The following is a 22,060-nucleotide window of genomic DNA, read 5'->3' as shown; positions in this document are numbered from 1 at the left end:
ACTGTCTGCTGCTAATCTCCTCTTGACTGAGGAATACAAGGCCTTCACAAAGCAGCAAACACAAAAATGGCAGAAGCACTCTGCAAGAGCCAGAACACCACGCTACAAAGGTGGTGGCTAACATGCCAGTCATAACTCCGAGAAAAAGAAAACAGTTCTTGTTTCCTAACAGTGAGCCACAACTTAGTCATGCGTGGCAAGTCAGAGCAGAGATGGCTTTAACCATTACCACTGAAATAACTCCTGCATTAGATATTTGACTTCGCACTCAAGTTTTAATGCCAAACAAACATACCACAACGTGCCAGGCAGCATACACTGAAACTACCTCAGGTTATATGCGGACTTGAAATTTTTAATTTTCCTGAATTATTTTACAAAGCATCTGTGCCCCTGGGTCTAGCGTGAGTGCTACATGACATTTAATGGACATCATTGGTATTGTGGCAAGTACAAAAATTGTGTCCTTAGAATAAGGTAGTTGAGGCCACAGGGAGACTCAGCTGCTCCCATGCATGTGTCCTTTCAGATCTTCACCTAAAACTGAGAGACAGTTCAGCAACCAGCTATATTTAACACCGGCATACAATATGAACTAGTTTACTGAGCACTTGGAATACCTCCAACATAATCTGTAGTGAAGTAAGATACAGTAAGTCCAGCAGCATTATTTAGCTCTAGTGGATTATTCTGTGCAACGAATCTGTAACCCAATTAAGTACCTGAAAAAAGCAGGTCAACACATCCTCTAATGACCGAAAAAGTAGCATCCTTATCATGATATCCTTTTGCAGTACAGATTATTAGTCAAGATGCTTAGGATTTCTCAAGTTAACCAGGTCAGAAGTTTAATCAGCTCACAGTTTTTGCAGGCTCAAAGATGCCTGCTATGCATAAGTCATCATTCAGTCAAGGAAGGCTACAGCCAGCCAAGAGAAGTTTCCACTTACCTTATAAGAAATCCTATCACTGAATTAGGACTGCACTTTTGCACAGAAACAGCATCACAGAAGAACTGAATTCTGAAGTTTTTATTTACCAAGTAAAGAGCAAGTGTTCCTATGCATTTTTTCATACTCAAGGCTACTGATTACATACATGGGAACAAAATCTGCTAACTCTTCAACGAATTGGTTAACAGAAATAATATTTTGGTAGCCAAATAGCAAACAGCTCCAACCCAATGACTGGAAGTCCTGGTGCAGCAGTTGTTGAGGATTTTCAGCAAGTATTGCTGAATACTCTTTTAAACCATATAAATCCTAACAACATCACTGATATTTCACCTGCAATGTTGCATAACTGGCATCTGGACTAACTGAACAACTCACAACCATTGTTCCAAACGTTGTAGTCTCAAGAGGGAGGAAAAAAAACCCTATCATATTGTTTTTATATTCAAAAAAATGTTATGTTCCCTACAAAGGAAACTGTTTCCCACAGTGAGATCAGTTCTGCTGCTTGAGTTTGTTTTTATATTTTATTCCTTTTTACATTTTTTTATTTGTTTATTTTTGGTCTCAGAACACTGAATCCAACAGGGACTGGCCCTGCACAGCAAAAACATAGCCCTCTACCTCTGTAGTAGACAAGCTACAAAAACAAAGATGCCGTGACAATTCTGTAGGGCTGCTTTGAGAAAACAGCTTGATTTACACAACTCTCAGGCCAGGGGGGATGACAATCAGTGCTCTCTGGAAAGCACGAACTCCCACGTGCAGCTTCACCACAGCTGCCTGCAGCTTTGCAAGGGCTCAGGTTCCACTTGGCCCTCACAGGGGCAGGACCAGAGAGAAGGGGAAGCTGGGCACAAATTGTTTGCAAGACTGCCAGGATGTGGTTATTTGTCTGACCTGCATAATCTGGGCTGGATACAGATGTGCAGTCGCCCTGCTCTCTGCAGACCTCCTCGGCTCCAGGGAATGGGCTCCACTTGAGCACGGAGAAGCAGCAGCGCTTCTCTGGAGGGTTCTGCATCCACTGGGCAACAGTGGGACTCAATGCTCCAGCCTAGAAAGTGTCCCATCAGTCCTTCAGTGACTGCTCAAGAATGCTACAGTCTAGCAATGAATCATAATGTCTTCATTAAAATGCAAGAGGTGCAAACCCATTACTTTAGTACTTCTCCTTGAAACAGGTTGCTTAAAGTTAAGATCAAATCCAAATGCTTTTTATAGCTTACATTTTGTTCTACAGTACAGCCAAACCTCTACACCAGAGCTTTCAGATAGCTGAAAAACTATTTCCACTTCAAAATACTAACCTCACAAACAATTCTCCCTGTTCGTCTACTTAGCTGACTTGTCAGCTTTCCAAAAGAACAAAGATAAAACCAGATCCCACAAGAGTAAATACACAACCAGATCTCTACAAGCACCCTGGAAATACAGCTTCATGTGGCCCAGAATATTAGCTTTCATTTCATCTGAAGACTGACCTGATTGATCTGAAGATTGACGCAAGGGGCAGTGACAGAAGTCACGCACCAGGTGCTACATCCATACCTGATGTTCCCAAGTAAGCTTCAGCTCCTGCTACTGCTGTCCCTTGAGCTGAGGAGTGCAGAGGATGCTCCACATGCCAGGAAAGTACTGCTACTGTGCTACAGAGGTAAAAAGCTGCACCCTACTTTTATAATAAAATTAGGTCATAATTCTGCAATAACTGACAGCCTTTTTTTTTTTTTTTTCTTGCAAGGACTGATCACACATGAGATGTGTGATCCTCCATCAAATGATTCACTCACACACATGGATAGGTACTCTGAAGCCTCTAGGACTTGATGCCATGCAAAAACTACCCAGCCTACAACACAGCTCACCTCATGTTTAACCCTTTAGGCTTTGACTTCAACAGTTTTATAAGCCTGATAGAGGAAAACCTGAATTACATATGAACAGTAATAGCAGTGTGATTATTTAAGGGACACTGGTCTGCCACGGTACATTTTAAGTATTCATTCTACCACCACACATCCAGTTGTGTGGCAGGAACCTATAAAATACTATTTCTTGGGCTAAACTACATTTTAGACAGGTAAATCTGCATTTAGAAAATAACTGGGAGAACACAAAAATAAAGGGATCTTCCATTGCTACCATGAGGGGAAAAAATGAAGTCATTTTAGTGGGAAAAAATACTGCAATTTCTACAGATTCTGCCTAAGGTCGGGCAATACAAACTTTCAGGTTAAATGATTTATTTTCTTAGAGTTAAAGTTCAAATCTCCTCCTGCTCAAAACTGTAGAGAGCATGTACAGGACATACAGCTTCACTAGGTGCAAACTTCTCCAAAGCTGTGCTTTACGGGCTGTTCCTCCAAGGACATCCATCGCTAAGAGGGCAACAGAGACAGAACATTATTTCTGGATTTATGTTGGTCACTGACCTACATTATTTAATTCTGGGAAGTCAAATGAGGAAAAGGAACAGCGGTAAATGGCAGCTGCTGGGTCAACCAGTCGCTTGACAGGACAAAGCCATGAAACCATCATTCACCTCAGCAGCAAGTCAGAAATGTCGGCATTTCACACAGCAAGCACTGCACCACTCTGTAATGCAGGTGGAGAACTCCCACAGAAGGCTAACACAAATACAGTAACTTCATACAACTGATCTTACTTCAGCATGTAGATGAGAAACTGCTCCCTGCATTTCAGCTCAAAGACACAAGAAAATAATTCTCATATTTAAACTTTTCATAGCATGCTTCTGTGGGAATGAGGAATGAAGACTGCTGAAAAACAAACCATCAAAATTGCTTCAGTGCTGATACAAAAGTGAACTGAACTGTCCTGTGAACCGTGACCAACTTTTCTCCCCCAAAATCATCACAGTAAGTTTAAATTTGCAGGACAGAATTATTTTTATCTGTGGACATCAAGTTCAAAGCACATTAAGAACATTGCAATTTCTAGATTTCCATCTAGAAATCCACCAATTTACAGTACAAAAACAAGGATTTTACATCCAGCTCAGCTTCTTGAAGTACTCTGGTAAATGAAATCCCAACGTGCTGGGTAATCCTAAATTGAGATGAGTTGCCTAGACAGGGTGGGAAAAATAAAAGTAGAAAAATCCCAACCTACAGACACACACCCAGTGCTGAGTAATCCAATAAAATAAAAATAAAAAAAAAAAAAAAAAAGATTTCCATTTGCCAGTGCTCCCACTTTTATTTCTCTAACTTCAGAAAATATTCGAGCTCTCTGTTCCTCCTACACCAGGTCTTGAGGGACAGCCCTACAACAGAAGAGTTTCCACCTTGCTTTTTTTTCCTTCAAACACACCATCGGGTTTCTGTGTTCTGTGGGCCAAGTCAAACATACCAGAGGTGTTTGTATAACTCCCTGGGTTGTATACTGCTCACAAATGTCAACTGCAAGCAATTAATGCTGCGTGAGGAGCTTTCTCCAGAGGAAGCCACCTCACAAGAAGCAGGGATAGAAGGGACTGGCACGTAGAATGCTGGCAGTTAATTTTCTGGAAAGTTCATCAACATCCAAGACTTCAGAGTTGCACAACGACATGTACTATTTGGTGGTCAGACCTATCACTCTTCAGAAGTTTTCTGAATAGTTGAGGAACACCAGTCTGTCAAAATGGGTACAAGACAGTGCTGGACGCAGTAAGCTGCCCTAGCCTGGATTTCTTGTACCCACAGAGAAGCCCCTACTCAAAACCAGGTAGGCCGCAAGCAAGGAGAGCCTAGGGCCCCGTGACTGGGACAGCTTTACGTAGAAGGCCAAAGCTCAGTTGGTACCGAATGCAAAGTGCTCCAATTAGTTCTGCTTCTCTTGTCTTCCATACCACAGACTGACCTGTGGCCAGGGCACTGCATTTCTGACTGTATGTAATGGTCTTCAAACAAAACCCAAACACCTACAGTTGGTCTCTTACTTTAATTGAAGCAAAAAGCAGAGAGACCTAAATTCTCAACTATCCACATGACAGGTAAACAGCTTCTACTGAGGTATGCTTACAGGTCTAAAAATCAGGTTGTCAGTATGTCAGACAAGTCTTCACACCAATAAATATTGTTAGACCAAGTCCTTTGACCACCTTTTTCACAAATCACTGGAGAACAGCAGATGAGAAAGGCAGCAAAAAAAACACGCATTTTCATAATATTAAACTGTACTAAAATCTCCTGAACTATTTCACACAATCTGATTCAGTTATTTTGCATGGAATGGACTGAACACAAGGTACAGCACTAGCCTACTGTGCTTACTTAAAAATGCCTGCTTAGCATCAGCTTCCACATGCAGAAGAAAAACCGAACAACCCTCAGTGTTCAGGTTTATCTATGCCAGGTGCTTGCACGTTTGTTCATAAAACCACACACTAGAAAAACGTATTTTAAAAACTGACAAAACAATCACAAGTCTAATCACAGCCACAGCTTTAGTGCAGTAACACACTGGAGCTTACTGTTAGGATAACTTGATGGATCAGATGCCTATCTCTGTCTGATTCTTTGATACAAAGGGTTGCTCATTTATATTCTACGAGGAGAACATACCAGTTCTGATAACAGAATTATGAAATACTAGTTCTTTAAATAACACCAACTATATGTGCTAAGCATATATATTTTATATTGGATGCTTAACCCAACGTATGTATGCAAATCAACAGTTAGATCAGTGAATAATTCAAATCCCACACCAACCACAGGAGAACTTCTATCCTGAGCAAACAATGTAATAACAAAGTCAAAGTCAGGCTGTGATAACCAAAATTAGAGCATCAGCAAAATTAGAGCATCAGCACCTCACTGTGCAAGAGTCCACATTTGTGGAGTCCACAGCCTGAAGAGATTCACCTTGTTTGTCCCCAAAAAGTCAATGCATTCAAAATATTCACTGGGGGGCACTAAACCAAATGCCAACTTAGAGAACGTGCCTGGGGTCGTGCCACCAGATCTCTCTCAAAGGGAGGCTGCCAAGTTTCATGCATCTCACGTTTCACAAGCCACAAGATGTGACAGCCCTCTCATGCCATCCCACCTCTCTGCCAAGATGCACAGAGCCAGCTGGGGGCCAGTAGAGCCAGCAGGCACAGAAGGAACCACCTCGACAGCCTGAAACAGCTGAAGAGATGCAACGGCAGGAATAAGAGCTGCTCATTCAGGTGCAGCAGTAACAGCTACAAGGACTGTATCAGCAGCAGCAAAAGGGGAGAGTGGCTGGGGAGGACCCCAATCCAGACTCTCCTGACTGCAGGCTTTCACACCAGCCCTCCCAATGAAACATATAAACCCCAACAAGTTCACAAACACGCAGCCTTAGAAAGCTATGGATGCCTGAAAAGGTTTTGTTTTGCCTTTTTTTTTTTTTGTTTTGGGGGGGGGGGGGGGGGGCAAAAATTTCCGTTCCTATCCAATCTAGCCTGCCAGTTTATACTGTCCTATTTCATTCTACCACCAATGGAAAATCTACACTGCCATCTACAAACTAGTTCATTGAGTAGTTTCTTTACTTGTGCCCTAGGAGTTGGCTCAAGTCTTACCAAAGCTTTAGTCAGCACAGGAAGAAAAATTAAGATCCCTCCTGAAAAAGGTACTTGAATAAGAATTCTTATCCAAAGCAGAAGTGCAGGGAAGACTTTTAAAATACCAACTGGGAGAAGAAAAAAAAAAAAAAAAAAAAGGCATGAGGTGCATGAGAGTCACAAGATCACTTTCTGCTTAATACCTAGCATATTCAGAAAGAAACAAGATGTCAACGCTGTCATGATTATTTAGAAATAATATATACAGAGAAATACCAGCCTCTAGCTCCTTCTCCAGACAGAAGGTGTTTGCAGCCTTTCAGATACTTTTGAGTGGCAGGAACAACTTCCTACACAGCACAAAACTCAGCAGCTGTACTGATGCAAACACAAATCACCTTCTCTCACCAGCTAAAACCTCACTGGCAAAGCACAGCCAGTTTACAGCTGAAAGCCAGGAAGGCCAGGCTGCAGAACAGAGGAGCACATTTGCTTTTCAGGCATTTGGATGCAGTATCACAGCTTGATCTGAGGTTTGGAAAGGCACAAGATATGCCCTTCTCCAAAGGATCATGAAATTGCATTTTTTTCCCCTGGCTCAAAGCCATTGCTGGGCACCAGTCAGCACTGTGTGATCACTTCAGATCCCATGCTCATTTAGACCATGATATGGGAAAGGGAGCTCGCAGTCCTGGCCCCATGAAGCTGCACTCCTTCCCTCTGTTCACTGAGGAAAGGACAAGTTGGGAGACTAATGGAAAGCAGCACATTAGTCACCTGTGATAATGGCTTAGTCAGCTGTGATAATGGTTTCTCCTTTCCAGTTTAAAAAATATGCCTGTGCTCAACACAGAGGGGTGTAGAGCAGAGTTTACAGCAGTTTCACTGTCCCCAGTTGGTTAAATGTTTAAACAGATTCAACTTACACTCCTCTGGACCTGCTGGTTGGAGATGTCAGCCCACAGGGCTACAGCTTAACCCTTGCTGGTGCTGCCGGACACCTGACTCTGGTCGCAGTTTCCACTGTTTTAGACACTAATCCTCACACTTTTCACCTCTTAGTGGAAAGAAGATGAAGATACTTTATATATTTTTAAAAAATAATAGTAACCAAAAAGGCTAAGAAAAGTATTGTTAGTAGTCCTACTCTACACCAGCAGAAAGCCACAGGTAAAGATGTGAGGGACAGAAGTACAGGCATGAAACTAGAAATAATTCTAGAATTATTTTAGAATTAGAATTGTGGACACTGAAAATAACACTTTTAAAACAAAATCACAGACAACCCAAGAAATTGTGAATTTAAAATATTATTTGTTGCACTACAACCCTACAAAAGCTGCCCCTAGAATAGAAATACAATAGATAAAAATAGAAGGAATATCTGTGAACAGAGACCTACATCCAGGCCTGACTCCCACATCCAGTCCTTCTACCTGCATATCTGTTTCAGGAAGAAAGGTTAAAAAAAACGAAACTAAAATAAACAACAACAAAACATGCACAACACAGCAGAGCTAAAAGTACAAGTGAAGCCGGAGCTACCTGTTTGTTAGACCCAAATCACCTGAATCACCAGGGGAGAATGGTACCAAGACCAATGCAGCCCACTGGCATCTGAATTGAGGCTTTTTAAGCAGTCCACAGCTTGCCTGTGCCTGGTACTAGTTCTGTTCTCAAGTGCTGGGTACTTTTTTGTAGGTTAGTCAGTCATACCTAGAGTCCAGCTCTATTAAAACACCATTTATTACAGTTTGATAACACAGTCAAATCAATAACTTTGTTACCTTAATATTTAAATACCTTTTGGAATACTTAATTTCCTCTTCTTCCCCCGTTTTAGGTATAGTTCCCCCCTCCTACAGAGAAGCTGACTACATTTCCTTCACCACCTTTCAAGGTTTGATTGAACTTTCCTTCTATTTATAAATCAAAACACTGATAGCTCCTATTTCATGATCTTAATTTAGCTAAAGATAGCAACAGACGAGGGAAAAAATGCTTTAATGTGACAAAGATCACAGATCAAAGATCACCACAGATATTGAGAATGCAAAAAAAAATGTCACTAAGTGGAGCCCTATTATCTCAGGCTCTCCATTTTATGAACTGCAGCTTGATTGTTCTTCCCAAACTTCCACAGAAAATGGCACATTTTACTAGTTTTGCCAGCACATCAGCCAGCTTTCCAGGAAATAATGTGTCAGCAACATATGGAAACTACTTGCAGGGTGGTTTTTTTTGGCATTTCTCTCTTAGCCTGGCATGTTGTTAGCATTAATTGTGGAAGCCACTAATACTTCTGTTTTAGCTCTTAAATTTAAAACACTGGGGGAACATTAAAATCCATGACAGTATGTGGTTATCATCTGATGTACCTTACCAAACCTCCCTCACAAGGTTTATCAGCTCCTAAATAATTTTTGTACTTTCTGCAGCTGTATGCCTAGATTTAGTCCAGAGTAAACATTTTAGTTACAAGCAATCTTATTATCCACTGTGTAGTAAACAATAAAGAGTAAGAGCCATATACAAGCATATGCTTCTGCATTTAACAAATAAGCAATTTCTTATAAGCAACCCAAATAAATTTGGGAAGTTATTGAGAATACAGTAGCATCTCATACAAAGGCACAGGGGTAGGAAAGAATCAGCACAAACTTCTTACCAAAGTCAAGGCCCAAACATTTTAAAAAGAGATGAGTTGAGGCCGAGATTAGTCATCGCAAGCTCTCCTCAGTGCCATACACCAGAAGACAAGTAAACAGCAAGACCAAGGGGGGAAAAAATTAAAATCAAACATAATGAAACACAGAAGCTGGACTACATAGAGCTCTCTCACGAGATGTCAGCTTTCAAAGCTCAATTCAGCCATGCAGCAATAATAGGCACCAGCTAAAGAATTTCCCTTGGACTCTGCCAGCAGCGCATCAAAGCTCGCCGTGTGCTAGCAATTCGTCATATGAGTAGATCCGATGAGGACTTCACAGGTTTCACAGGTGGCACTTGCAAAGACGTATTCTCTGTAATGGTTCAGATCATATTTACGGCTAGGAATGAGAGCTCTGTCCAGCAAAGTAAGCAGTCAGTTTGCCTGGCCGTGCCTGGAGCAAAAGGAAGCCGGCCTTGCTGAACTTCCCTTTCTTTTACTTGGTGACTTTTGGAGAGCCTGGACAGCCACTGCACCAGGAAACCCTGCCACAGGTGGCTGGAGGGGCAAGAACAGCTTTAAACCCAAGAAACCTGAAGGTCAAAAAACCTACCTGTATGATTTTAACATCGTGTCATTTCAATATTAAATAGTTTAGTTCAAAAATAGTTAAACTTTAAACTAGCACCAGGGTGAGGAAACACTGCCCCTGTGCTTCAAGTCCCCAGGAGAAAGGCACGCAGGTGTTTCCCCACATTGTCCTTTCACCATGCAGCACGAGTCACAGCAAACACCTACCCTAGGTGACAGTTTTACATTAAATAGCCTGCAGAGCAGCTTGGACAAACGTAGTTTTAGCCTACTTGAAGATAGCCCAAGGAAAGAACAGTCATTTGGAAAAGCCATGTCACAACATGTCAAGCAATTACTCATTTTCCCCCTAGAGAAATAACAGCTCTCCCTCACCTGTTTCAAGCGACACAAACTGCAGTCTCTTCTTGTCTGCTACAGGCACTGAAAGAAGCAGACGATACTTCCAAAAAGCCAAGCTGGAGACTTCCCTCCAATCCATTTAACCACATCATACCTTTACCCTAGAAGTCCATAATTCGCTGTTACACCTACTTACTGTAGCTTTTCCAGCTAATTCAGCATTACAGGAAAAAGAAGAAAAAAGCTAAGTACACTAGCTATGTAAAACGTTGGGTTTTTATGTAAAATAAGTTATTTTCAGCCTCTGAAATATTTATTTCCTCAGGGTATAAAAGAATTGCAATAAGCAAACAAATAGAGTTTACCAAAGTCAATTTAAATGTGAAATTATGACAGCTGTATTTAAAAAAAAGCCTCCACTGTAACACATTCATCATTCAAATTAAGGCATCCAAGTAGCACATGCTGCCAACATTTTAAAGAGACGAGCCACTGGCTTTGAGCACACAGAGTTGACGAGTTCAGCATTTCAGAACAATTTCTCTTTGTGAACAAGAAGCAGGGTTTTCTCCATGTATATTTAAATGATTCAGTTCTGTGAGTAGGTTTTCAAGGCATAGGAAATGAAAACTATTTGAAGTCTCATATGAGGTTACAAAATCAAAAAAAAAAAAAAAAACAGCCTCTAATACTTCTGAAATTTTCAGTGGCATTAATCTACTCATTTAACTAGAATAATAGTAATAACTTATTTACCAGGTCATACACAAACAAGATAATAAATATGCTGGATAACTAACAATTTCAATGTGATTTTTTAAATTTTCTTTTTGCTTATAAAGCTCAATTTCCTAAATTCAACCCCAGTTCCATTCAGAAGTCGATACTGCATCCAAATGTAGATGAAAGTTGGGTATGATAAAAACTGAACTTACATATATGACTGAGATGACACAAACAGGAATTGTTACAAGTAACTTCCTGAAATACAAATGAAAAGGAACCTAAGATATACAAAACGTATGTGTGTACTCTTCATGATATATAAGTATTACAATAAGTGATGCAATCATAATAGAATGGTTTGGTTGGAAGGGACCTTAAAGCCCACCCTGTCCCACCCCCCTGCCATGGGCAGGGACACTTCCCACCAGACCAGGTTGCCCAAAGCCCCATCCAGCCTGGCCTTGAGCACCTCCAGGGATGGGGCATCCACAGTGGACCATCCTTAAAAGATTATCCTTAAACGAACATCATTTAACTCTTTCCCCTACAGAAAAATACATGAAGATTCTTATACTATCACCAAAGAGTTAAGCAGGTGTTGACTGAATAAAATGCCAAGCAAGCAGTCTTTAAGCTAACCCATGCTCCTAGTTGACATAATCTCTACCCACAAGCTCTGTAGCATTAAAGAGCTTCCAGGTGCCAAACTGATTTGGCGAATTCAAGCCTTTTTCTGTTTTTGGAAGAACCTTGCAAAAGTTACCTGGACAGCAACATGCTTCAGACTCCATCTGACAGAGCACACAGCAGCTCCACTACATTACTGGTGGAAGAAAAGAATACTGGAAAAGCCAAGAAAACAACACAGAAATCAGAACGAAGTAGAGCAATAAACCACTGAATAGGATATCCAGGTGGAAAAAGATCCTATGAGCACCACAGGCACTCTTCATCCAGTTTTCAGGGTGCTAAATCCTGCAGTTGCTCAGCTGGCACAGATGACTGAGCAGGATACTAAGATAAGTGTAACCCTGCAACAACCATGTGCGACCACCAACCCCAAAATAGCCAGTTGAAGCTTGTATGTCCAGGCCGTTCCTCCCTCACTGTAGCAAGCCGGCCATCACCTCACCATTACCTGACCCTCCTGGGTCACTGCTCAAAGATGTCATTACCACTTGGTCATGACACTAAGGCTCTCCTTGAAAAGACAGGGCATTCAGATGGAGCTGCTCTTTGAGGTATGTACCCTCTTAGCCTTGAGCTGTGTGCAGATGTTCCTCCTTTATCAGCCCCCCTTCACCAACAAGAACATCCCTCATGAGGATTTCCACGCTTTCACTCAACTGTAGTTCAAACACCTTCAGGCAGAAGAGGCATCACTGACCACTACATTCCCTCAAGTTTTCTAGCTGAGGTATTCAGTATCTTATTTCTTGGCTAAAACACAAATTATCACTTTATTATGCACTTGTAGAGCACTCAGAAGTAAACTCTGGTTTCTTTCTCTAGCCTGATTGGGCCTTCTCCTCTGAACCACCATCAAATGATGTGAAGGAAGAAGCTGGTCAACCAGAAGCACATCTGTCTTCCCCTCATGGGATAGAAAGTGAAACGTCTATTTAAGTAGATTTTTATTTATTTTATAATGAAATTCTCAAATACCTTCAGTCCTCATAAAATTGCCTCTAACTATTGACATGGACCCCCAGAAAAGGTACTTTATACTAGTTTTGGAGTTCATGTCTTCATGTTGCTCACATGAGGACGCTTTCTGGCACTGTGCGTATTTCACATCCACTTACCTAGACAGCAGCCCTTTAGGCCACGTAAGTCACAATATAATAACATGATGTGTTACTTCTGTGCTCGCCATTTGCAGTACTTTTCTTTTCTTTAGGATATGCAAACATGAGGTCAAGCACTTACCTGTAATGGTGGCCCAGAGTACTTCGTTTCTGTACTCTGAACACAAGCACCCCACAACTTAATGAGGGTAGAACAAAATACTAGCTGTCTTGGAACCTTACGTATTTGTTTTATAGGCTTGAAGTTAAGGGATTTATGATGATTTTAGAGTTCTTAAAGTGTCAGGTTTCGCATCTCTGCATGTTGAAAAATTCACGTACTTGTTTAACCTGCACATGAGAACTGTAAAGCAAAGCAAGATGAGGACAGAGAGCTGTCTCTGCCCAGCCAGCCTTATCTCAGCATGCCTTGTACGCTGCATCATTCCCTCAAGTACAGAGAGCATCCCGTCACCAACGCAGCGTGGCTGCGACCAGGCCGCTAATAGAAAATACTTGGGATGCTTGGCAGAAAAACGGGGTTTGCATCATCTGGCACATCAGCCAGGAAAAGCTCCCGGGAGGGGGATGCTTTTAGCAGAGTTCTCCGTAAACGTGAGGTCAGAATAAAAGCGCATTAGAGATGCAGTCCCGGGGTCAAAGCCCCCGCTTCTCTTCCAGGGATAGGCAACGCAGTCCTCTGGGCTAAGGTAAAGAGCATGCGAAACCTTAAGAACTTCTTTCGGCTTGTCCCTTCAACTTTTTCCATTTCAAGCCTTAAGTACCGAGATTCCCAAATTAAGTTTGAGCTCTGCGCTTATCAAACCCTTGCTTCGCCCTGGCATTCCAGTCCAAACAAGGTAATTTTGTATTTCGTTCTCTTTAACACATTACCCAGTTTTCAAAGCGTTTTAAATCGCTACATACAGATTGGTATCTTTCAGGATTATTCTTGCTAGAGTCCACACCAGCTTATTTATCCTGAATTTAGATTTACGGTCCACTGCTTTTATTTAACCTAAAGAGTTCGGTAAAAAGTTCTGATACCATCTGCAAAATTTCCCTTCCCCTCAACTAAATAGGAAAAATCGAGTCAATTGTCCCCTTTTAGGATACCCTTGCCCAGGATTAGCCTTAAATTATAGCCTTTGAAGTTACCAGATCACTGCACTATTGAGCAATTCATATTTTTTTTGGCCAGGCTGGGAACGGTTTGAGTCTCAGGGTTAAGCACACGCTGTTCTACTTAAATGGCAACATGCCAAATCCGTTTAAATATTTAAACATTAACCTCACAGTTACTAGTTTGTTTAAAAAACAGGCAGCCATTATTCCAGAGAGATTAAATTCATTCTCCAGCCAGCATCCCGAGTGCAAAGGCCATTTTGCCACTCTCTGAAAATGATTTCTGGAAGAGCTGAAGAGTATGGAAAAGTTGTTGGAGTATTTGTAACAGCTTCACTGACAGACTTTAGACTTCTTTTCTTTTGAAGTGTAGATACACATTAGGCGACATTTTTCCCTCTGGCTCTCTATGTTAATCTCCTGCGTTTAAAAAAAAATCTACTGTTTGGCATTAGGAAAGTCAAGAAGTTTTGAAGAATTCCACAGGCATCTTTTCTTTTGCTTATCCTACACCAAAAAACAGATAGCAGACAGAAGTAACCAGCACTCTCTACGGCTAGATGTCAAACAAAGCAAGTATTTGAAATCTCCCCATAATGACAAAAATAAAAGAGTGCAAGGACTCAAACACCCCCTTCCAAAAATAAGATCATATAAAATAATAAAAGCAAAAGAAAAAAAATGCAAGACAACCCGCCACAACACTGAACTCATATCTAAGTTTAAGAAACAACTACCAAACAGCTAGCACCTGAGTAAACAAGGACAGTGTTGTTATTTACCCTCTGTAATAAGTTGTATGATTACCCAGTTATTCAGTGTTATTCTGAGGCCAAAAAAAAAAAAAAGAAAAAAAAAGGTTTGACCTTTAAAATTTCTTCGAAATGCACAGCTAGATAAGAACTGGGACAAACACAAATATTGCTTTTCTTTAAATGATTTTTTTTAGGGTTAGGTGGAAAGATCAGCAAAAGCCAAGCAGGGAAGAAGCCAGCAGGCAGGCTTCTTTTGGAAGTGCTTTGCAAACCCCCTTCTGCCATCTGGAGACCGTGGTCTGGAGACCATTAGTCCTGGAGAGAGAAACCTGCTGTTCTATGGTGGCTTACATTTGAGAAGCATAAAACTAGGTTTACACAAAGCTACTGGCTGGCAAAACGAAACAGCTATCAAAAGCATATTGCAGCTTACGTACATATTTTTTCTTAGAAACCTTATTCCCTGCAATCTTTTCACAGACCCAAGTTGTAGGCTGCCCCCCTGCAGGAAGCTGGCGTCCCCGTGCTGTTTATAAATAAGCAGGCAGTTCCTAATAGTAGCTTCACTCTGACATAAACGCGATATAAACAAGCTCTAAATATAACTCCTGTGGGTACTATGGAATGACCTCTACAGCACCAGCCTTCTTTTATCAATGATACACACCCCATTATAGATTAGAGGACAAGGAGAGCGATCCCAGAGCCCACCACAGCTTCCACATTGTCTTGAGTAAGAGAGCTGAATGACTGGAAATACATGAAGGGCCGCAACACTGGAAGACAAATGCTTCCCACTTACTTGGCACTGAAAATAACCCATTAAGGGAGGAGGGGGGAACAAAAGGAAACAAAAAACCACCCCAGGCTTACTATATTTAGCAGATCGCTTACCTAGAGCGTACCCCACGTAAGAATAAACGCTGGAGCCGTGCCCACGTGCCAAGGCACGCAGCTGAAATGCCAAGCGTCCTGCCAGAGGGGCTGCTCTCGCCGCCACGCTTCGTTCCCTGCACTCCTCTCAAAGAGTTCTGGGCAATGTTATACCTCGCAAGGCTCCACAATGGTTTTCTTGTATAAAAAGTGTCTTTTTCACATGTGCGTGCTTGTGGCTACAGGTCGGCATACAGTGACCTGCAGGACATGGCATTTCAGGTGAGAGGGGACGCTGCTCTATGGGCAATGGGGCACAGAGGGAGAGAAGGAAAATACTGACTGTCATGAGGCCAGGACAGGCAGAAAAAGCCACGCAGCGACCCTAACTAAGACGGCAGGCATCGCTGCCTAGTACTGAAAGCAGCCAGCCACTATTCCAACACAAAGAAGTAAAAACCAAGCTTTCGCAATACTGAAGCAATGGCTAAAGCTTCAATACCTCTTTCAGTAGAGGCAGCTTTTTGCAAGACTTCAGAAGGGCTAATGATGCAGCACTCTCATCTAGGAAACTGAAGATAGCTGCTATTCAGCCATCACCTTGCAATTAAGCTGGTAAATGAACCACCATTTGAAGCCAGCTGAAATCTGGAACCAGATTTACTAACCTCCTCAGCGCTGAGACACAGAGCTATATAGAGCAGAGAAGCCTGAACAACTGCTGGTTATGCCCAATACAACCATTAGGAAACCTACGAGAAACTTGTGACATGAAAGACTTGCTTTAGAGTATTTGATTTTGGAGCACTCTTACTGCAATACCAGTTATACTTGCCGGTATTGCACCAAATCCACGGCACACAAACCCAAGTTCAGGGCAAGGAACTTGGGCAAGGGCAAGGGCAGGCAATGAGGAGTCCTAACCAAATACAGGAGCAGCTCCGGTGTCCCAATCTGTCTGTTTATCTAATAAGTTAGAATATGGCTTTCACCACATGCAATATACATTATCAAGTGTGTGACCAGCAGCCTTTATAATCTGCTGAGAAAACCACCAAGCTCATGAGGTTTATACCACCTGTGCAAACCTCGTTGTATCCTCAATATCAGGGAGCTACAAGGGGCGAAGAAACCTCGTGCTCCGCACAACCCCAGATGAGTATTAAAAGAAGCTATTCACTAGAAGAGTCTGTGCACAGCAGGAACATTTATTCTACAGCTCCAGGTTCAAGCACCCTGCAATAAGCAAGCTCCCTAACTGCTTGGCAAGCCTCTGCCATCCTTCTAGGCAGATACTGACAGTGCTTAAAGGCACGCAGCTGCCTCAGGCCACCAACCCATGTGGATTGCAGAACCAGCCATTATTATCTCCTGGCATCAAGGCTCGGGCCGATTATAATATTTTAGCAAGAGACAACACCCAGACAGTTCAGTTTCATAAGAGTCAGCTGTACCGATTCCTGAACAGGTCCTAGGATCTGTTTAGGAGCATAAAACAAGGCACAGGAAACGGATGCACTGCAGGGGAGGTCTGTAGCTTTGGGACACTTCTGTACTGAGAACGAAGAAGGGTAAGGGCTCAACTAGACCAAAAGATCTGAAATAAATTCCTTTAATTTAGAGAAAGCTTGTGAAGGAAGGATTCCAGCTATCCACCTGTAGATACAAACCTTGACATGATCTTCTGCAAGTAAGCCTCAAATAAAAGGACACTCACTGCATCCAAACAAGTGCACAGTGAGTCTTCTGGTATGTGAGGGCAGAAAGCTGCTCAAAAAGACAGTGCTGGCAACAAACTCATGAAGTTGAGCTGCATGTTATGTGACAAGGCAGGCTGCTCTGTGAACTATAAATCATATCAGCTGTTGATTGTAGCTGCTGGATAATCTAATAGAGATGTGGAAAAGATGGGATTTTACAAACAATAAAAAAGGTTCGTGGTCCATGCTGCTTGAAAGATGGAAGAATAAACTGTCATAGTCTGGCCTGCATCACTAAGCGAGGAATAAATCAAACATACCAAACAGTACCCTCCTTAGTGGAAAAACTGCAGTAGGCATTATTAGCTCCCACAAACTTACATGCATCCGAAGTACAACTGAGCTGATACGTGCACCACACAGGCTGCCCAGGTACAAACATCTGGCAGAGAGCATACCTGAAGCAGCGAGTTGTCCAGAGAGTAGTAGGCGACAGCATCAAGAAACATCAAGCTTCTACAGAAGTCTCCTACATACCTCCAACACAATAAAACTATGAAGTCAGCATTAAGGCTGGCCGAAGATGCCTCGCAGAAGCAAAACCAGCAGACAAGCCATGCGATTAGGTAGCGTTGCAACAGCAGAGCATTACTATCAACAGGTTTCCGAGATCAGCTAAGAGCTAGGCAAAGAGCTAGGTTTTAGGATCCTAGACTACCGATGGGAGGAAAGCAACACACAGTGCACAAACCAGACGGGAGTGCTGCAACAGATGAAGCCTGCTTACAGCACCAGGAACCGCTAAGCCAGCGCATCCAGAGGTGGCTGCATCAAATAGCTGTACGCCAGCAGTGGCAAAGGGGAGGTTTTGGCTTTCATGCAAAACAGCCGAGATAGACTCGGTGGATGTAGCATCAGTGGGAAACTCTTCCCATGCTTGGACTGTCAGAGTTAATGAAGAACTCCCAGGACATCAAGAGCTTCAGCTGAGTCAGAAATAACAAGGCACACACATCATATTAGATGACTGCTGTAAGAACAACAGCCACACAAGAGCTGAATGACTGCTATCCGACAAGGTGGACAGGAGCAGACAATGACAAACACCCATCTTCCTCTTCTCCTGAAGTGAACAGTGACAGGATGACTTCTCAGGCCAGTTTAATTTTAGAGCCAAGGGGCACCAATGCTTTGCTTTAGGCCAATTTCCTTGAAGCTCTCCATGTGCAGCATATGAAAGAACACAGTTGTACCAAAACCTGAAACTAAATCCAGCTATTTTAACGTCGGGGAGCTCAGTTCACAAAGTAACACACACAGGTTGTTCTTCCTGACCCTGTGCAGCTTATGGCCGCTGCTGGTCCAGGCAGAAGGACAAGAGCCAAGTGCACGTTCAGCAGAACCTGCAGCAGGAGCCAGTTCGTCAAACCCACTGCAGGTCATGACATCTTGCCTGCCACTGCTCTACGTGCGCCAGCTTCATTTCCCTGTGAAATTCCCACGTGCTCTCTCCTGGATGCATGCTCTCTCTTGCACATGCATGGTAATGTGCATCCGCATCTACATTATGTGCAAAAATACGTTAATGCTCATTCTTAACATGGTATTTACAAACATAAAAAAAAAAAAAAACAATCACAAAACCTCTAAGTATTTGAAGACTGCTGAATGCACATTGGCAGCTTGGTATTTAGACTTCAGTAGCCTGGAAGAGCTAATGTGAAATTTATGATAAAAAAAGAAAAACACAATAAGTCAAACAGAACAGCAGAGCCAGGGGAACCAAACTAAAGAGGAATGAAAACTGAGACTGGAGTGCTACTATGAGATCGTGGTTGCAGACCACAGCACAGCCATACCCTAACAGCAGCTTGAGCTCTTCCTGATGCAACAACTAATGGATACTCACTGAAGCAGTCTGAGGTAAGTAACTTAAGTGGAGAAGTGCCAGAAGAATTAAGGATTACAGACATTCATCCCAGTGAAGGAAATAAAACTGGAGTTGATACAGGTGCTAGCAATGGGATAAAAACTGTACTGTTCAGTAGAAAGTTACTTCACAAAATAACATTTTAGCAGTTTTTATTTTCCAGTATCAGTGTAGAAAATCAACGAAAAATCATTATTGATACTGTTTTGTCACTTGGGGGACAAAAAGCTATCAACTAGCACTTTTTTTTTTTTTGAGTAATAAATATTGAGTAATAAATTTTGAGTAATAAATATTATTCTGCAAAATACCTTGTCTATGCATAGTTATCTCAGTAACAACAGAAAATACAAAGGCAGTCAACAGCTTAACTTTTCCCACGCCTCTATCAGAACAACTGCTGAGTCCGAAAACATCTTCATACACGAGGTAGAAAAAGGACAAAACCCCACAGTGCGAGTATTCCCTTGAAAAAGAACTAGACTGTTCTCATAAAAGCGGGAATGTTTAAGAGAAACCGTACAACAGCCTGATACACTTTGTAAACACTGAAGAAGCACCGAGTCTTGTTTCTCTTTTCAAAAGATATCCAGTAAAGCCAGCGAAAGAACATTAACCTCATCCAGCTCCAGCTCCACTACCGCACCGCCTGAGCATCCCTGAAGCTTGCCAGGTACTCCCCAAATTCACAGGATACAGGCAACTTGAAAAGCTCTCGATTTTCCCGATTTAACAGCAGTCAGGGTATGTTGTGATAGTGAATTAAGAGAACAAAATGACCTAAAGAGAAATGGGGACTGCTGGGTAGGCCATCATTTCAGCAATTTCTGCTCGATCAATATCCCACGTGGCACTTAGGCTCAGAGGGTACCTCAACAGCCAGCTACTAAATGTGCCCAATCATAATAGAATGGTGGCACACTTTGACATCTTATATGACTATAACATATTACGTTTTATAAAATCCTATAAATCAATCCCTTACCGTCAGACAGCTTAAGTGCATTCTACAGTTTTATTACAAGTCACAGTAAATATTTCTCTGGACTGCGGAGATTGTTAGCTGCTTGACACATAGCTAAGATCAATGCTAAGCCCTGCAATTTACAAAAAATATTTGACAGTTTCCATAATAATCCAGTTCTATGAAGGAATCTTTGCTCCTCCTAAGGAAAAAAAAAAAAAAAAGCCCACTTCTTTCATGTGTGATTGCAGACAAAAGTTTGCAGAAACCACAAAATGCAAGAGTTAGAAATAAGAGCCAAAACGCATTTAAAACATCTTTACTTTGTCGATTTCTGACTTTGTCAAGGCCTTTACATCACATTATCGCAGACTTAGTCTTTCAGCTGAAATCAATACCTCAGAAGTGACTAAGCGAAACACAAAAGAACGGGGAACGAAGTTATGCATCCAATATTAAGCAAACAGCAAGCCTTAATCTCAATTGCCCAGACCGATAGCATGAAACCAGCCTTAGGGTGGCATCCTTTAAAGGTTTAACGTTTGGTCCAATCTTTTCAAAGCCGCACCGCGATGTTTATACCGTGAGGAAAATGACTCTAAACAAAGTTTCAGCACCAGCATTACCTGATTATGGTTACCACTTCAGCCACAGCTCCGAGGCAGTCCGACCTGGGCAAGGAATGAGAATTCCCCGAGCTTTTAAAAAAGGGACCGCGTGAGTTTCAAACACAGCCCTGTCACCGCACACGCAATTAACCTCCGTGGAAGCAGAGCTTGAGAACAAAGTGCTGCTCGCCCACAATAATTAGCGCCGGGGACGAGGCCAGGCTGCTCCGGGGTCACGCGCGGCTGCCACTCCAATGCCTCACTGTGCTGCCCCGGCGCATCGCACGGGGCACGGAGTATTTTTAAAGCCCATCCTAGGTAGCAGTCCCGACTGCCAACCGCATCCGTACTGCTCATCGCCACCCCTTCCGAAAACCCCAGCGAGGCAAGCCAAGCAGCTCAGAGCCTTCCTGCTCCCCCAGAAGGGAGTTTCATCCCACCTCTCCTCACAAGGGCAGGGGGTGAAGCGATTAGCCACGAACACCCAGTGTCTGCGTAGCGCTGGGTTTCTTACACTAGGTAGAGCACAGGCGGCATTTTACGTTATAGGCAGCTTCAGACTGTCCCCAGCCTCACCGCATAGGAACCGATAACTTCTTTTGACTAAGCGAAAGCTGAGCTCGTCTCCACGCAGCCCTGACACCTGAGGTCCAGCCCGGCTGTGCTCCCACCCCACCGCAGGCACTGCAAACGCCCGGGCACGGCCCCCCGCCCAAAGCGCAGCCCCTCGCCCCGTGCCTGCAGCTCGGCTCCGTGCCCCGCTTTCACCGTGAGCCGCAAACAAACGGCACCGGGCTTCAGCCGCTCGCCGTTACCCGGAAAAAAAATATAAAATAAAAACACAAACTTTAATAAAATAGCCCAGAACGGGTACTTACGCCGGCGCTCAGCCGCCACCCCCCGCTCTCAGCTCGGTTGCGCCCTCAGGAGAAGCCCGACCCGAGCCGTGCCACGCTGCGGCCGCACTTGCCGCCGGCTCCCTTGTGCAGAAGCCCGGGCTCGGCTCGGCTGGGCTCGCCGCCCCGTCCCGCCCCTCCCCGTCCCGTCCCCTCGGAGCCCCGCAGCCGCGCTCCAGCCGCACCTGCCCGGCCGCAGCCCCGCGGCGGGCCCCCCGCGCTCCGCTGCCCTCACCTGGCGCCGGGCCGCGGGGCCGGGCCGCCCCTGGGCGGTGCTATGGGCGGCGGGGCTGAGGGGAACAGGGCTGACAGGGGGGAGCCGGCCGCGGAGAGACTGGCTTGAGGCGCAGGTGGCTGGGCTGCCGCCGTCCGGCCTGGTTCTGGGTCCCCTCCTGGGACTCGGCGGCGGGGGCGTTGCGGGCACCTTCCCCTCAGGCGGCGGCGGGAAGAGCGGCGACTTTACCCCTGCCGTCTTCCCCCGGCAGGGCCCCTGCCTCGCCTCGCCTCGCCTGGCTTGGCCTGGCCTGGCCTGGCTTGGCCGTGCTCCCTCGCACCCAGGCATTCCTCCTGCCAGGCCCCGTCGTGCCCTGTGCTCCCTGTCCCAAGCATGGAAAGCGC

General features: G+C 43.7%; 1 protein-coding gene across 2 annotated transcripts in view; it reads right to left on the bottom strand.

The window, feature by feature from the left end:
* Positions 1 to 21,688, bottom strand: part of MTUS1 (microtubule associated scaffold protein 1) — a 112,295-nt gene extending 90,607 nt beyond the window's left edge. The window contains exon 1 of one of the 2 annotated variants that reach the window (XM_035326160.1): positions 21,628 to 21,688. The gene's annotated coding sequence lies outside the window, so the exon portion shown is untranslated. Of the gene's footprint in view, positions 1 to 21,424; positions 21,598 to 21,627 lie in introns of those variants that run through there. The other variant, XM_035326161.1, reaches the window with a different exon arrangement.
* Positions 21,689 to 22,060: the final 372 nt, after the last annotated feature.

Source organism: Oxyura jamaicensis, chromosome 4 (assembly GCF_011077185.1).
Source record: "Oxyura jamaicensis isolate SHBP4307 breed ruddy duck chromosome 4, BPBGC_Ojam_1.0, whole genome shotgun sequence".
In the NCBI taxonomy this organism is placed as follows: Eukaryota; Metazoa; Chordata; class Aves; order Anseriformes; family Anatidae; genus Oxyura; species Oxyura jamaicensis.
The sequence above is the reverse complement of the archived record's forward strand: the minus strand, read 5'-3'. Positions and strand labels throughout refer to the sequence as shown.